Source organism: Fukomys damarensis, unplaced genomic scaffold (assembly GCF_012274545.1).
Source record: "Fukomys damarensis isolate Sample0158 unplaced genomic scaffold, DMR_v1.0_HiC HiC_scaffold_24, whole genome shotgun sequence".
NCBI classification, from domain to species: Eukaryota; Metazoa; Chordata; class Mammalia; order Rodentia; family Bathyergidae; genus Fukomys; species Fukomys damarensis.
The window spans coordinates 36,057,648-36,075,780 of NW_022900936.1; positions in this window are offsets into that span (position 1 = coordinate 36,057,648).

The following is an 18,133-nucleotide window of genomic DNA, read 5'->3' on the forward strand; positions in this document are numbered from 1 at the left end:
ATATATATATATACAGTTTGTAAAAGAGTTTGTGGATTACAACTATCAATCTAAGAGTAATGAATATATAAATAACATTTAATATCAAAGGGTTAGATAAGGTCACTAGAGAGGTAAAAATAAATTTAGAAAAGAACCCATTACTGAAGTCCAGGGAAGACCAAAGTTAAGAGATGAGCAGATAAATGAGAAGCTAGTGAATTACAGGCACCAATGCAGCAGTGATCATGCCCCTTCACTCTGGGAACAAGAGAAAGAAGTCCTCTCTGAGGCTCCTAGATGAATATTTAAGCCCACTAGAAGAGTGAACTAATGCATTAAAGGCACACCACATCACCATAGTTGGTAAGTCACAGGGACCAGCATTTCACATCGGAACCTGGTCAAACTTCAGTGGAAAAACAGCTGGGACCTGCCATAGAACTTTGCAGAATTCAACACAGCAAGAAGAAAGTGATCTCAGTTTGGGCCCTCCAGCCAAAAATTCTAAACCTCAGGGGACAGCAGTTGTCTTGCTGAGACTAATTAGCTTAGACCTGCACATTCCTACTGAGGCTGTCTATTGTGTCAACAGTAGCATACCCTGAAGGAAGCCCTCTATTTCTATTTGATTTTTTTAAATTTCAAAGTAATATGTTTCACTTATCCTTAATCATTTAAAAATATTTTATCTATCTTTTTCTTTTCTCATTTTTCTTTTTTATCTTCCTTTTCTTTTCTTTTTCTCTCTCTCACTCGTCTCTCTAAGCTTGATCTTTATTCATTACTCTCCCTTATTTGTTCCTGTTCCCATCCTAACTCAAATTTATTTTCTTTCTTTTCCCTTTCTTCTCTTTTTCCTTCTCTCAATTTCCATTAGTTTTAATAAAAAGTGATTACAGTCTCTAGCCTCTCCATTGCAATTAGTTTGTTCTTTCCTTGGGAATATTTTGTTCTGTTTTCTCTTCTTATCAGCAGCTCACTAGATTTTGTGTGATGCTCCTGGGTCGTCTGACCTCACTTCTAACCTTTCTCTATCTATCCCTCTTTTCCCAGTTCCTTCCAAATCCCCATCCTGAAGAGTAAAGTTGTTATATTGAAGGGTTTATTCACTATAAACATAGTTTTGGCTTGTCCTTGATTTTGATTTCATTCACGTGATTAAAGATGATAGATTAATAACTACCACAAATTGTCATTTTCTAAGCTGTGCTTGAAGCTATTGTTCTGCTGATTTTACCATTTGGACTGTGTTGTGATTGATCTAATCAATTGTGCTCCCTGGTATAATGTAAGTGACTTTGCCTCAGATACATTAGAGACTCAAAACCTAAAGATGAGCTATATCTGGAAGATTGAAATATTAACACAGGAATTAAACCAAGAACAGTACCAATGACAAAAATAGAAATGAAAAGGTGTTTGAAGAAGACACAAACACAGACTTCCACTGCACCAAAGTAAACTCTGGGGGAAATGAGGTGGAAAAGTCTGCCTGCCAGTCAATCATTTGGACACCCTGAACCAATAGCACAGGAAGAAAAAAAAAAAGCAGAAAAATGAGTCTCTAGAAAAATTCAAAACAGAAATAATTTCCCAGATAACTACAGAGATGGTGAGAAGAATGATAGACATGATTAGAGACTCCAGAACAGAAAAAGATAAAAAGATAAAGGAACTCAGGACCATGGTGGAAACCAAGAATACCCTTCATGGGAAAGAAATGGAAATCTTGAATGCCCAACATAGGAAAGAAATGGAATCCATGAAATAGATTCAAACAGATGTTGAGATTAAAAACTCTATAGAAAGCATTTGCAGCAGGATGAATGAATGTGAAGACAGGATAGTGGTCAGTGACCATGAAAAGAGAGATCACTTAAAAACATTAAGGGATAGAAATTGGGGCCAGGGATTTAGTTCAGTGGTTCAGTGGCCTGCCTTGCAAGCAAAAGGACCCGAGTTCAATCCCTGGTACCAAACAAACAAACAAAAAGACATTAGAAATCAATTCAATAACTCTTAGATGATGCAAAGAAGAATAACATAAGATTAATAGGAGTCCATGAGAGAGCAGGAGAAAATACAAATGATATAAAAAACTGTTCACAGAATTAATGACAGAAAACTTTCCAGACAGAGGGGAAGAATTTGACATACAGATAAGTGAGGCACATAGGACTCCAACTAGCCCTGATCAAAATAATCCACATCTAGGCATATAATAATCAAAATCCCAGAAACCAACAGAAGAACAAAATACTACAAGTAGAGAAAAGGAACAAATCATATGCAGAGGAAACCCCATCAGAATCACAGCAGTCTTTTCAACACAAACCCTCAAGTCAAGGAAAGCCTGGAGTGAGATATTTCAAGTCCTGAAAGGAAACAACCTCCAACCTATGCTGATGTATCCTGCAAAACTATCTTTCAAAATTCATGGAGAAATAAGATACTCCCATGACAAAGAACACCTGAGAAATTTCATGAACACCAAATCTGCACTCCAAACACTTGTAAACAATATCCTGGAAAAGAAAAATGAAGACCACAAGAGAATGAAGACCATAATGGACAACAGAGCAAATATACCAGACAAGGCAAGACATTAAAGGAAGAGAGGAAGGAATAAAAAAATAAAAGAACCAACAACTGTAAAACAACATGACAATGAAAATTTAATTTATAACAGTTATAACTATCAATGTTAATGGCCTAATTCAGCAATCAAATGAAACAGGCAGATAGATTGGATTAAAAAGCAAAATCCAACAATATGTTTTATACAAGAAACCCACTTAACCCACAAAGACATTCATAGACAGAGTAAAGGATGCAAAATATTCTCCATTTGAGAGGAGCCCAGAAAAAAGCAGGGGTAGCTCTCTAATTTGCAGACAAAATAGATTTCAAACCAAAACTAATTAAGAGATACAAAGAAGGCCACTACATTCTAGTAAAGGGAACAATACAAGAGGAAGAAATGAAAATCAAAATATATATGCACCAAATACTAATTCCCCCAACTATACAAAACAAATATTAATGATATGAAAAATGAAAGAAGCACTAATACAAGTGTAGTGTAGTGGCGGACCTCAATATTCTGACAAAAATAGACAGATGATCTAGACAAAAAATCAACAACAAAATAACAGAACTGAACCACCTTTGAACAAATGGACTTAGTAGATATCTGCAGAGTATTACACCCCACAAAATCAGAATATAGATTATTTTCAGCTGCACGTGGGTCATTTAACAAAATAGACCACATGCTAGCTCATAGAACATGCGTAAGTAAATGCAAAGTAATTGAAGTTATCCCTGTATATTACCAGACCATAGTGTGATTTAAAAGGAGATCAATAGCCTAAGAAACTGCAAGAACTTCACAAACACATGAAAATTAAAAAGCACCTTGCTGAGCAATCATTGGGTCACAGAGGAAATTAAAGAAGACATTAGACAGTCACTGCCATTAAAGGATAATGCCAATACAACATAGTAAGTAAATGCAAAGTAATTGAAGTTATCCCTGTATATTACCAGACCATAGTGTGATTTAAAAGGAGATCAATAGCCTAAGAAACTACAAGAACTTCACAAACACATGAAAATTAAAAAGCACCTTGCTGAGCAATCATTGGGTCACAGAGGAAATTAAAGAAGACATTAGACAGTCACTGCCATTAAAGGATAATGCCAATACAACATACAGGGATCTATGGAACACAGTGAAAGCATTTCTAAGAGGGAAATTCATTGCAGTAAATGCCCATACTATGTAAACAGAGTGAACTCAAATAAACAACCTAATGCTTAACCTTAAGCTCCTAGAAAAAGAAGAGCAAGACAAACTGAAAGCTTGTACAAGGGAGGAAATTATAGCCAACTTTATCAAAAAAGGAAAGAAAAGGCTCAAACTCATGCAATTAAGAATGAAAAAAGTGAAGTCACAACAGATCCACCAGAAATCCAGAGGATAAATACCTACCTTGAAAACCTATACTCTAATAAAATGGAAAATACAGAAGAAATGGACAGATTCCTAGATAAATATGAACTTCCAAAGTTGAATGAAGCAGATATAAAATGTCAAAACACCCAAATTACATTCAGTGAAATTAAAAATGTAATGAAAATATTACCAACAAAGAAAAGCCCTGATGGCTTCAATGCTGAATTATGTAAGAGAAGAACTGTTGCTACTACTTTTTAAATACTTCAGTGAAATTGAAAGGAAAGCAATACTTCCAAATTCATTCCTCGAAGCAACTATTACTTTGAGTCCAAAACCAGAGAAAGACCCAACCAAAAAAGAGAACTGCAGGCCAATCTCCATAATGAACATAGATGCAAAATCCTCAGTGAGGTACTGGCAAGCAGAACACAGATGATCATCAAATTATACACCCTGACCAAGTTAGATTTACCCTAGGAATGCAAGGATGGTTCAACATATGAAAATCAATAAATGTGATACACTACTAACAAAATTAAAGACAAAAACCATATGATCATCAAAATAGATGCAGAAAAAGCATTTGACAAAATTCAACACACATTCATGATAAAATACCCTACAGAAAATTCAAATAGATGATCTTTATCTCAACCTGATAAAGGCTATCTATGAAAAACCAATAGCCAGTACTATTCTAAATGGTCAAAGACTAAAAACCCTCATGCTAAAATCATGAGCAAGACAAGGATGTCCATTGTCACCACTCCTAATCAATATAGTTCTAGAAACATTAGGCACAGCAATTAGACAAGATAAAGAAATAAAAGGAATAAATATAGGAAGGAAAGAAGTTCAACTGTCACTATTTGCTGTTGATATGATACTCTCCATAGAAGATCCAAAAAACTCTGCCAAAAGACTGCTAGACTTAATTGACCCATTCAGGAGACTAGTGGGTCTACAAATTCAACATTCAGAAATCAATTTGTACACAACAGATTTACTGAGAGAGAAATTAGGGAAACAATTCTTTTCATAATAATATCCCCCCAAAAAGAAATATCTATGAATCAACCAAATGAAGGAGAAAAAGGACCTCTACTCTGAAAAGTACTTCTTTCTAAAAAAGAGATAGAATAGGATATAAGAAGATGGAAAGACACCCCTTGCTGCTGGGTAGGAAGAATCAACATAGTGAAAATGCCCATACTTCCAAAATTACTATACAGATTCAATGTAATCCTGACTGAAATCCCAACAGTATATTTCAAAGAATTTGAGAAAACAATCAAGAAATTCATTTGGAACCAGAAAAGACCTAGACTAGCAAAAGCAATTCTAGTCAAGAGATATGACAGGGGGTATCACAACTCCCAATTTGAAACTATACTACACTATAATAATACATAAGATTCTAATGAGATAATTGACAATGTGGAATAGGAAGAAAAGGGCTAAAGGTGTAGGGAAAATGGGAAGGGTAGGGTAAAGGTAATAAGGGAAAAGAAAAAATATGAGAAAATTAAAAAATGGGATTAAAGTGTTTGTAAATGTGGAGTGGTGATGGGAGGGCAGAGACAAGGGGAAAAAATGAGAACCAAGACCTTTCATGTAAAGGTACAAGATCCCAATGATGAATGTAACTGTACTATATACCTAAAATGTACCAATAAACTCAATAAAATAACAAACTATACTACAAAGCCAATGTGATAAAAACAGCATGACACTGATGAAGAAACAGACCTGAGAGTCAATGGAATAGATTAGAAGATGCAGAAAACACCAGACATACTCAACTATCTTATCCTTGACAAAGGTGCCAACCATCCTCACTGAAGGAAAGATAGTTTCTTTAATTAATGGTATTGGAAAACCTGGCTTTCAACTTGCCAGAGACAAAAACTAGATCCCTATCTTTCACCATGCACTAAACTAAAATCCAAGTGGATTAAAGATTTGAATATCAAAACAGAAACACTTAAACTTACTGTAAAGAAAATTAGGTAGAACTCTTGAAGACATTAGCATGAGAGAAGACTTTATGAACACAGCCTCAGCAGCATGAAAAGTTGCACAAAATAAAAATAACTGGGGTCTCATTGTATTAAAAAGTTTTTGCAGCTGGGGATTTAGCTCAGTGGTTCCGGTGCCTGCCTCGCAAGCAGCAAGGGCCCAAGTTTGACCCCCACTACCAAAACATACATACATACATACATACATACATACACACACACACACACACACACACACACATATATATATATATATATACATACACACATACATACATACATACATACATACATACATAAAATAGAGTCCAAGAGAAATTACCAATAGAGCTAAGAGAGAACCTACAATAACACATACATATACATACATACATACATACATAAAATAGAGTCCAAGAGAAATTACCAATAGAGCTAAGAGAGAACCTACAATGTGGGAAAAATATTTTACCAGCTACACCTCAGACAAAGGACTACTATCTAGAATATATAGAGAACTCAGGAAAACCAGACCCCCACCCCCAATACAAAGACCTAATTAAAAAATGAGCATCTGAGATGAACAGATACTTCTCAGACAAGAAATAAAAGCAGCAAATAAATATATGAAAAAATATTCAACATCAGTGGTCATTGAAGAGATGCAGATGAAAACTGAGATACCACCTCATCCCAGAAAGAATGGCTCCTAACAAGAAATCAACCAATAACAAGTGCTGGCAGGACTGTGGGGAGAAAGGAACCCTTCTCCATTGCTGGTGGGAATGCAGAATGGTGCAACCACTGTGGAAATGAATATGGAGATACCTCAAGGAGCTAGGATTAGAGGTTCCATTTGACCCAGCCATTCCTCTGCTGAGTATCTTTCCAAAAGGATTAAAAGAATCATACCACAGTGAGATATGCATAGTTTATGTTTATGGCAGCACGGTTTGTCATAGCTAAAACTTGGAAACAGCCCAATTGCCCATCAGTTGGAGATTGGATAAAGAAGATGTGGTTTTTCTATACAATGGAGTACTATTCAGCCATAAAAAAGAGAAACTAGAAATATTTATAGTAAAATGGATGAATACTGAGGTTATACTCTTAAGTGAAATAAACAGGTCACACTTATACCAAATAATTTCTCTGGTGTGAAAAAATATAAGTGTAAATAAGGTTCAAAAGGTATAATTGGGAGTGTGAAATAGGAAGAAAATGGCTTAAGGTGAAGTGGGAAGGGGAGGGGAAAGGAAATAAGGGTAAAGAAAAAGTGTGAAAAAATGGAAACAAAAGTTTTGTAAATAGGGAAGGGTGCAGGGGGCTAAGGGAGAGTGGGGCTATGGGGGAAAAAACAAGAACTGCAACCTATCATGTAAAGGTACAAGATCCTAATGATAAATGTAACTTTATTGTTTGCTTTAAATATAAACTTAATGGGAAAAAAAACAAAGAAAAAAGTCTAATATTTTGTAATCCAAATAAGATCATGAATATTCAGTGTAGTTATTAACTATAATCATGTTGCTAAACTGAATTCTTAAAAGTGACTTAGATTAAAAACTATATGCCTATATTAGAGATACATTTCTAATAAACAACATGCATTGTCTTATATCCTGAAAACAGCGTGACTATATGTGCCCTATTGTGTTTCTTTTATAGATATGCAAACCTCAAAGGTAAGGTCATTTTCTAGGTGAATAGTGTATTCTAGAGCTGTTTATTGAAGACAACAACGTGCATGCTCATATTATATAAATATAGATAATTTTTAACAATGCCATCAAAAGTAATGCAATATCTGTGCATCAAACCATTGACAACCCCAGTACAAGTCATTAAAGCATGTTTGTTGTTTGTGCACAGTTGTCTTTCAAAGATACCATTTTCTAGAGTTTCCTTCTATACATTTACATATTCAGAAATCACTTTTCTCAATAATTGGCTTTGATCATTCGTTTGGAGACTGATGAGGGTGGAAGGAATATGTTAGCATCCATGATGCTTAGATAAATTATTACACAAGTTATTAAGTTTTACCTTTTATGGTCACCTTCTTTTATAACAAAATACTTAGTAAGTTAAATATTTATAATGTAATTTGTTTGGTTTAGATTAATAACAAAGACACAATTCAGTCCTAGAGAAGACTATGAAATATCTCTGTCTGTTTCGCCATTCTCGTGAAAGCAAGCATGAGGCAGGATCGCTAGGTAAAGAATATTAGCTATGGAACCAGACCATATTACTTCAAATCTGAAACTCTACAGTGGAGAATCTAGATAGTTATATTCCCCATCTTTCTTTGCCTTCTCTTCATATAAAAAAGGTGTCATATTTGCATCTTGCATACAGAGTGACAGTGTAGATTAAAGTAAACAATGTGCAACATACACACACAGACACACACACACACACACACACACACTGCATATACACACGTGATTATTTGGACTGGCTTTCTGCATTTATCACATCCAAAAATTCTAAGATTTTGTTAGAAATATTTGGACCAATTTATTGTATCTCATCTTTTGCTATACTTTTGTGCACAGAATGTCTCCTTAAAGCATTTTGTTTATTTATATGAGCAGTACTACATGTGTTAAAATGAGACTTTAAATCTAAGGAAACATTTGGCCTATGACCATCTTGTTTTACATTTCAGAATTATACTAGAAGAAGTTTTTCATTTCTTTTTCTACAAGAAGTGTTTTTACATAGAAAACAAATCTAGGCGATTTATTAAAAGCATGCTTTAAACATTGAAAATGTGGTTGGAACAGACTGCTAAGGTCTTGTTTATATATCAAATACACAAGCTGAGGATAGAAACTGAATTACTCACCATAATAGAACATATTTTTAAATTTATAGAGGAGGATGAAATTGTTCAAAATTTAGGAAGACTAATACTAGAGGTTAAAATAATTCAATGAAATCTATATGTTATTTTTCTGGTCATTATGTAATGACAATTTTACATAAATTGCAACTTTTCACAGGAATCTTAGTGATACATATAGTAGCAAGAAAAATTCTTTATATTTCATTTAAATTAAGTATGAGGCATTATTCTTTTCACAAAACAAATTTCTATTACTTTTGCCAACTATTCAAGGTCTCAGTATTACCCGTGTCCTCTTCTCAAATCCAAGTATCTCTCATGACATCCCTGTATTTGATTACAAATTATAGCATAGCTCCAGGTGCCCAGTGGAGGAGGAGGAGAAGGAAGAAGAGTCAGATGGAACACAAACCTCTCTTTCTCCCTCCCTCTCCCTCCCTCTCCCTCTCTCTCTCCCTCTCTCTCTCTCTCTCTGTCTCTGTCTCTCTCTCTCTCTCTCTCTCTCTCTCTCTCTCTCTCTCTCTCTCTCCCCTCATTAGACGTTTCCATAGGTCTCCTGGACTAGATTTAATATTCTTTAGTCATCTCTACTTTCAAAGGATCTGAAACAAACAGAAAAGGTTTTGACTGCAAGTATTTTGTTTCTGAGCTGTTCTGGAAAGAGTAGTAGGACTCTAAAAGGTTGAGGCAGGAAAATCACAAATCTGAGCCTAGTCTAGGCAATTTAGTGACTATGGATAAGCTGTCTGAAAGGAGAAGAGGGGAGGGGCGAAGGGAAGAGAGATGGGGTGGGGGAGGAGAAGGAGGAGAGAGTAAAACCAGGAAGAGAAAGACAGCAAGGAAAGTGAATTATCCCTTGAGAAACTAAAGTTTACTACCACTAGGGGTCTATGGGAGACAGTGTACAACATAGATTAGTTACTCTAACTAAATAAGTAAATCATCATGAAATTGGAATATTGATCACTAATGGGTCTCTGGAAACTTGAAGCTTTTTTCTGTGAAACTACAAGCTTGTCATGGACCATGGGAATTGACACACTCTCATAGATAGAAATAGCTCACAGGCAACTTTAGGTAAGTATTGTAGGCAATCAGTTCATGTAGTATTGAGGGCCGAGTAAGTAGGGTATGATTTCTCGAATCCAAATGGTATTTCTCTTAATCTGAGGAATATGAAGTAAGGCAAAATATTTAATAAGAACTTCATAAATTCAGCCACAGTATGAAAATACTATCAATGATTTGTGGGTGACACTGGAAGTGATATTTAAGAGTTCTGCCCCTGATTTCAAAGTATACGTGGGATTAAACTAGATTTTGACAAGGATTCTTGATATATTAGACTTGTATATTTAGGATATTTTTATATGAAAAAGTATATAAGCTGTATTTTCTTATTAATACAAAGGTCATCAAGTGACATTTAATTAGAGTCATTTGGTCATGACATAAGTATTTATCTATTTGAGCTCTCTTAGTCACAATGGCTACTTCTAAAGATAAAATGTTTTACTGAGTAGTCTATCGGAATGGCAATAGCCCAACAATTGCGTGGCGCTCTAAATCAGTCCTCAAGTACTGATGGCAATTTAGCAAATGTAATTTTGGAAATGATATTAAGTGTGTGCGTATTAGGAAGAGAAAATATTTTACACAAATTACTACTTTCTTTTCGATAGCTTTCATCATTGCCTTCCTCAACAATCCAGGCCAATGTCTCCTGTTACACTGTATCTAATGAGAGGTTTACTCAAGAGATTTGCAGAATTGGTTCTCTTAAATGTTTAAAAATAAATCTGTAGGTTCATAGGTTTTAGCATGTGATGTTAGATTTGTCTTTCTCATTGAAATGACAGTAATTTTGTGGAGCTCATACATGAATCTCCCTTACTAACAAACTTTTAAAGATTTACATAGGATGGTGTTTAATTCTTTATGGCTAAATTCCAATGTGCTTCACAACAAAAAGGGTGATAATAAATGCTTTTTTTCTCATTGAGTTTATTATTTGCATTTTAGGTATACAGTACAGTTACATTCATCATTGGGATCTTGTACCTTTACATGATAAGTCTTGATTCTCATTTTTCCCCTTATCTCTACCCTCCCTTCACCCACTCCTCCCTTCCCTATTTATAAATACTTACCTTCCATTTTTTTCATTTTCTTATATTTTTTTCCCTTTTCCCTTGTCACCTGTCCCCTACCCTTCCCATTTTTCCCTACACCTTTAGCCCTTTTCTTCCTATTTCACATTGTCAATTATATCAGTAGGATCAAATGTACCATTATAGTTTTTCACACCAAAGAAACTATTCAGTATTTATGTGTGACATTGCACTTAGGAGTATATCCTCAATATGTATCCATTTTCCTTTGAAGGAACCTAATTTCTCATTCTTTATGGCTGAGTAGTATTCCACTTTATTGAAAAACCACATCTTCTTTATCCAGTCTCCAGTTGATGGGCAAATGGGCTGTTTCCAAGTTTTAGCTATTACAAACTGTGCTGCCATAAACATAGGTGTGTATATATCATTGTGATATGATTCTTTTAATTATTTTGGGGTGAGGTGGAATCTCAGTGTTGTTTTCATCTGAATCTCTTGAATGACCAGTGATGTGGAATGTTTTTTTTTTATATATTTACTAGCTGCTTTTACTTCTTTGTCTGAGAAATGTCTGGCAGCAGGTATAATAATTCCCAATTTGAAACTATACTAGAAAGCCACTGTGGTAAAAATAGCATAGTACTGGCAAAGAATCAGACCTGAGGATCAGTGGAACAGACTGGAAGACACAAAAACAACTCCAGACTTACTCAGCTACCTCATCTTTGAAAAGGAGCCAACCATCTTCACTGGAGGCAAGGTAGCCTCTTTAATAAATGGTGTGGGAAAAACTGGATTTCAAGCTGCCAAAAATTAAAACTAGACCCTTATCTCTCATCATGTACTAAACTAAAATCCAAGTGGATTAAAGATCTAAATATTAAAAAAGAGTCACTAAATTTTCTGAAAGATAAGTTAGGCAGAACTCTTGAAGACATTGGTATAGGAGATTTTATGAACAAATCCTCAGTAGCACAGAAATTAGCAGAAAGAATAAAAAACTGGGATCTCATCTTATTAAGAGACTTCTACACTGCAAAAGAAAGCATCAACAGAACTAAGTGACAACCCACAATATGGGAAAAATTTTTAACATGTGCTTCTCAGACAAAGGACTATTATCTAGAATATATAAAGAACTCAAAAAAGTCAGTCCCCCCAATATCCAATATAAAAACCCTATTAAAATGAGCATCTGCAATGATAATCAATAAACACTTTTAATAAATAATAGAAAGAATATTACTGACTTCTTGACTTCTAAAATGTTTGACATAATAATATCTCAATTTAGGGGGGGGTCTATTCAACTTGCACTTCATTATATCATTCACCTGACTCTTAGTTTTGTTATTCTGGAGGTAGTGGGGCCTTCAAAAAGATACATCTGTGTCCATCTGGTCTTCTCTAAAATAGTTCACGTTTGCTGATTACTTTGCTCAAATTTTACTTCTTTACCTTCTCAAGGATAGTTTTAATCTTTGGAATCATGAATCTTTATTTGTAGTGTATACTTTATTATCATTTCTCTTTCTTTGAATTTATTTTTGCCTAGTTTCTTCATATTTGATGATTAACTGAAAGAAAACTTGGTACTAAAGTTACACAGTATATATCTGAAGCAAACTATTAAAAAACATCAAATAACTTTCTCGAGTAAAGACTATTAAGGCCTTGCTTTTCTAGCTCTGTCTTTGAAGAATTCTCTAAAGTTGGAATAAATTCAGTATTTTAAAAAAATTACTACAAAGTACTTAAGTGAATACTTAGCATGCTTTTATTTTAAAATCAGTAATTTTTTGTTCACAAATGATCTTTTACCAAAGTGTTGTTACTACTTTTAGCTCCATTGATTTATTTGCCTTAGTGTATTCAGCAGTTAGTTTTCAGCTGTAGGTAGGTCTCATGCATAATATGAAGACATTGGTATAGGAGATTTTATGAACAAATCCTCAGTAGCACAGAAATTAGCAGAAAGAATAAAAAACTGGGATCTCATCTTATTAAGAGACTTCTACACTGCAAAAGAAAGCATCAACAGAACTAAGTGACAACCCACAATATGGGAAAAATTTTTAACATGTGCTTCTCAGACAAAGGACTATTATCTAGAATATATAAAGAACTCAAAAAAGTCAGTCCCCCCAATATCCAATATAAAAACCCTATTAAAATGAGCATCTGCAATGATAATCAATAAACACTTTTAATAAATAATAGAAAGAATATTACTGACTTCTTGACTTCTAAAATGTTTGACATAATAATATCTCAATTTAGGGGGGGGTCTATTCAACTTGCACTTCATTATATCATTCACCTGACTCTTAGTTTTGTTATTCTGGAGGTAGTGGGGCCTTCAAAAAGATACATCTGTGTCCATCTGGTCTTCTCTAAAATAGTTCACGTTTGCTGATTACTTTGCTCAAATTTTACTTCTTTACCTTCTCAAGGATAGTTTTAATCTTTGGAATCATGAATCTTTATTTGTAGTGTATACTTTATTATCATTTCTCTTTCTTTGAATTTATTTTTGCCTAGTTTCTTCATATTTGATGATTAACTGAAAGAAAACTTGGTACTAAAGTTACACAGTATATATCTGAAGCAAACTATTAAAAAACATCAAATAACTTTCTCGAGTAAAGACTATTAAGGCCTTGCTTTTCTAGCTCTGTCTTTGAAGAATTCTCTAAAGTTGGAATAAATTCAGTATTTTAAAAAAATTACTACAAAGTACTTAAGTGAATACTTAGCATGCTTTTATTTTAAAATCAGTAATTTTTTGTTCACAAATGATCTTTTACCAAAGTGTTGTTACTACTTTTAGCTCCATTGATTTATTTGCCTTAGTGTATTCAGCAGTTAGTTTTCAGCTGTAGGTAGGTCTCATGCATAATGAGAATCAACTGCATAAAGAGAAATTAGGAACTCTCCAGGTTTCTATCTGGACATTGTTCCTCACTGGAGATTTGCTTCAAAAAGTGTTACTAAAGCCAGTGAACTTGAAACATATTTTCTATCCATGTGCCATCACTTTTAAATCTAGGAAATATAGTAAAATTGCCTTTTCACATTTCATAGGGTCACTTATTAAGAAAGAGCAGGGACTGTTTATTTATCATCCACAAATTTTTAAAGCTAAATATTAATAAGACAAAATTCATGTCAAGATGTTGACTACCTAATTAAATATTGCCAAAATAGTGTGTCTACACAATTAACTTTAGTGAAAACGCATTAATATATTATTTTAATTTACAAAAGTGCATATTGCCAAATATGGTATTTTATCCTAATGGGTTACAATATAATACATAATGAAAATTATACTACATTTGTGTAAACCGTGAGGGCATTTTTAATATTTAGCAATGATAGGTATTCTTTAAAATATTCTTATGTAAACCTTATAAGTAGACAATTAGGTGGTAAAATTAAGTCATATGTTTTTTTTTTTTTTTTTTTTTGGTACTAGGGATTGAACTCGGGTCCTTGTGCTTGCAAGGCAGGCCACCGAAGATCATGAGTCATTTTTATGGATTTATATTTCAATACCTAAAAAGCATTTGCATTTCTAGCCAATTCTCTATCTGGAAGTTACACATACGCATACCCAAATGCACTCTTTCCTTTACACTTGAATAATACAAAGGGAAGCTAATTCAGTATGTTGAATTGGACTCATCAGTGTTTCCCATCCCCAGTCTAGTTCTCCTAACTACTCATGTCTAAAAATTCCTATTCATTGAATGATTCTCTTTTAGTCAAATAGGGAATAATGGGCTATAATAAGAAATAATCCATGCAACTTTTGTGAATTAATACAATAGGTTTTATTTGTTAATTTTTTAACAAATCAGGGCTAGGCATGTCTTTTGGAATGGTTTGTCAGAGGGAGCAGAAAAGCCAGATTATCAACATTTTAGCTAAAAGATTTAGAAGGGATTGCCTTGAAAGGATTAGGGTAGCTTGTACATTGCATAAAATGTTTCTAATTCCCCCCAAAGTGGCTTTTATCAGTGCCACCCATATAATTTGCTGAAAGTCAGTCATCTGAGGCTGGAACATGTATTTGGTCCAAGAAAAGAATATCATGAAATGAATACACACACAAAAATTTCCTTGATGATTCCATCATGTATGTAGCTGCTCAAATAAGACCTCTGGTAGTTACTATTAGCTTTTATTTTCTTTTCACAACTCATTTTTAATCAACAACTTAATCCTCCTCAGTTAAGGGATTAATATCACCTTTATCTACTCATATATTTCCACCATCCCTCCTTTCACTTTAGTTCACGTTTTCATCCGTTTTTAAGCTTGTTGCTGTACTCTAAGCTACCCTATCCTTAGGTCAGAAAGCCATTTTCTAATATTAAGCTGAAAAACCACAACTTCTCTGAATTTTTTCCATAGCATCCAATATTCTTCTGGCTGCTATTAGGCCTTTTAAACATGTCATAATGGTCTTCACATAAAAGAAACTGTGCTTAAGCCTTTACTGCCTCCTTCACATTGTAGAATCCCCAACTGTACATACAAATAAAGCTTTCTGGCCTCCAATATGATGAATGTTTTCTTTTTTGCATAAATTGGCCTTTAATAATTTTTAACTTCTACTGTTGCTTTAGGAATAGTCCTCACTTCTTCTAGTATGTCCTTCTTAATCTATGTTTGTTTCCCTATTTTATTTACTCCATATATATATATATATATATATATATATATGTATATATATATGTATATATATACATATATGTATATTCATTCATTCTCAGGACCTTGCACTATTGAGGAAAGAGTGGCAATTTTGTTACACCATCTATTATAGTTTAATTATCTATTTATTGTCTCTTTGCAAGTAAAGAATAAGTAGTGTAGATATAAAATATTTGTTTATAATATTCTTCATACATAGTGGATATTCAGTTATTCTGAAATCAGCCTCTTTTACATGCCTAGGGTCCCTTTATCTCTCAAATTTTATTGTGCTGCATCGTGTCCTGATTTTACAGTGTGCCTATAACTGGTTTTAACTTTTTCCATCATTTTAAAATTATACCAAATGGGATAAATGTGACAAGTTTTCTTCTCACTGTTAATTCAGTGGTTCTCATATAAGCTAAAAAATATTCCTCAGAAGGAAAAATTTAGAAAAGTCATTAGAAAAATTAAAAGAATAAAGGAGAGAAAAAAATAGAGAAGTCATCAGATTTCCTAGTTTTAGGGACCTTTATCGAATTTACTATAAACAAGCTTTATTTTGTTTCATTTGGTTTATAATCCTTTTTGTGTACTAAAACTAGGGGAAAAGAAATAGAACTTGGTGTGCAATTTTCTGAAGCTTTGTACCTCTCCCATTTCTAATCAGATCATTTTACACACAGTTGATGAACTATTGCTACACTTTCACTGATTATTCCAGTTGTTTCATCATTTAATTGATTAGTTAATTAATGATAGAGGGGATTGAACTCAAGAACTCCATACCCTTATTTTAGTGGGATATTATATGTGAAACATTTAACATAAGAGATTAATTTTAGGGATATTTCATTTACTATATTATCAGAAAAAAACATTTTAAATACATACATATGTCAGGAAATTTGAGGAATTAATTTATATTCCTCATTTAACAAGAGGATACTAAAATCCAAACAAGATACATAGGAAGAAGCATATTATTCTTCAAATGAGACATAGACCCACAAGTATACCAAAGTATGCCAGGGCAAAGTAGACAATCCAAGGCCTGAGAACCATCCAGATACTGGGCCCAAGCTCACATTTCTTTCCTGTTGAAAGTTCTCATGCTTTTGAAACCTAAATTTTGATTTAATAAAATCAAACATTTCCCTATCCAGATTATCTCTTCTTGCTTTTTAGTATAATGAGCAAAGTAGTCTCACTGCCTTTATGAGCTTGTTTCTGTTTTTTTTAATTAAAAATAAAATTCTATTGTATACTTATAAATATGACCTTATATTATACTATTGAGTTTGATTATTTTAACTTTATACACTTCTCTGCATTAATACTCTCAGCCTTGATAATATCTGCAGTATATAATAGCAGGGCCTATTTAAAACTTTTGATGCTTTAAAATATGGATTACCATTTGAAGTAGTTACCAGCTTTGTAGCTAGCATTTTATTTCAAGTTTCATGAAATATAAATTTAATGTATTTACATGCTAAATGATAAGAAGCATTCATTATTTTGCAAAATCATTTGGCTAAAGTGTTTTCATTTTATGTGGTCAACAAAGATTTCTGAAGGTGATCCAGAACACGTGTCTAAAGCAGAACTGATCTTGTTACAGGTGTGAGATTATCTTACTTTAAAAGCTAAACCCTGCGATTAAATTACTTTTAAAGCTTTTGTTCTAAATGCAGCCTTTAAATGCATGCCACAACAGAAGGACAATTAAAGATAGGCATAGCCTATTAACATTGCCATTGGTTCTGCTAATGAGTTCTGTGACTTGTTTCAGAATCAAAATGCTACTCCTGAGAAAGCTTATCAACCTAAGTAAGTGAGTCTTTATCACTTTGCCTTTAAATAGCTACTGTTCTGCACCTTTGAGTTTGGGGAGCAGTGCTAAAAGAAACTCTTTATAAAAGAGCTATTAGTCTTATGCAGTCTAGGATTTGACAGCTCATGAGGTTACACAGACCATTATATTACTAACATAATTTCCAATTCCTTAGGTATCTCCTCCAGCACCGCTAAAGAAATACTTTAGCTGGTTTTGTTCTTTTTTCCTTCTCTCTCCCACTCCTCCCTCCCTTCCTTCCTTCTTTCCTTCCTTTTCTCCATCTTTTGCTGTTCTCCTTTTATTTCTTCTATATTATTAGCCTATAGCACATTCTTGAATACAAACTTATGCTCTTTGTTGGAAACTTTTCATCTTAAATGTCTGCTTGTATATATTGTATGATAATGCTTTTTTAATAGTTTGAATGGGGAAAATGATACTAAAAATCATAAGAAAGGATGTTATATAATGTTTTAGTAAAAATTATGTATTAACTTTTCTTATTGAAATACAATTAAAGCATTATAATCATCTATTAGCATTAAGTATCATTTGTTACTCAGGAAATTTCATGAAATAATAGCTCTCCAAGCTTCTAGAGAGGAAGGAACTAGGCCCATAGGAATATTTGACTATGGTCATTTATCAAAAGGATAAATGATATAAGTATATTTTTATGGT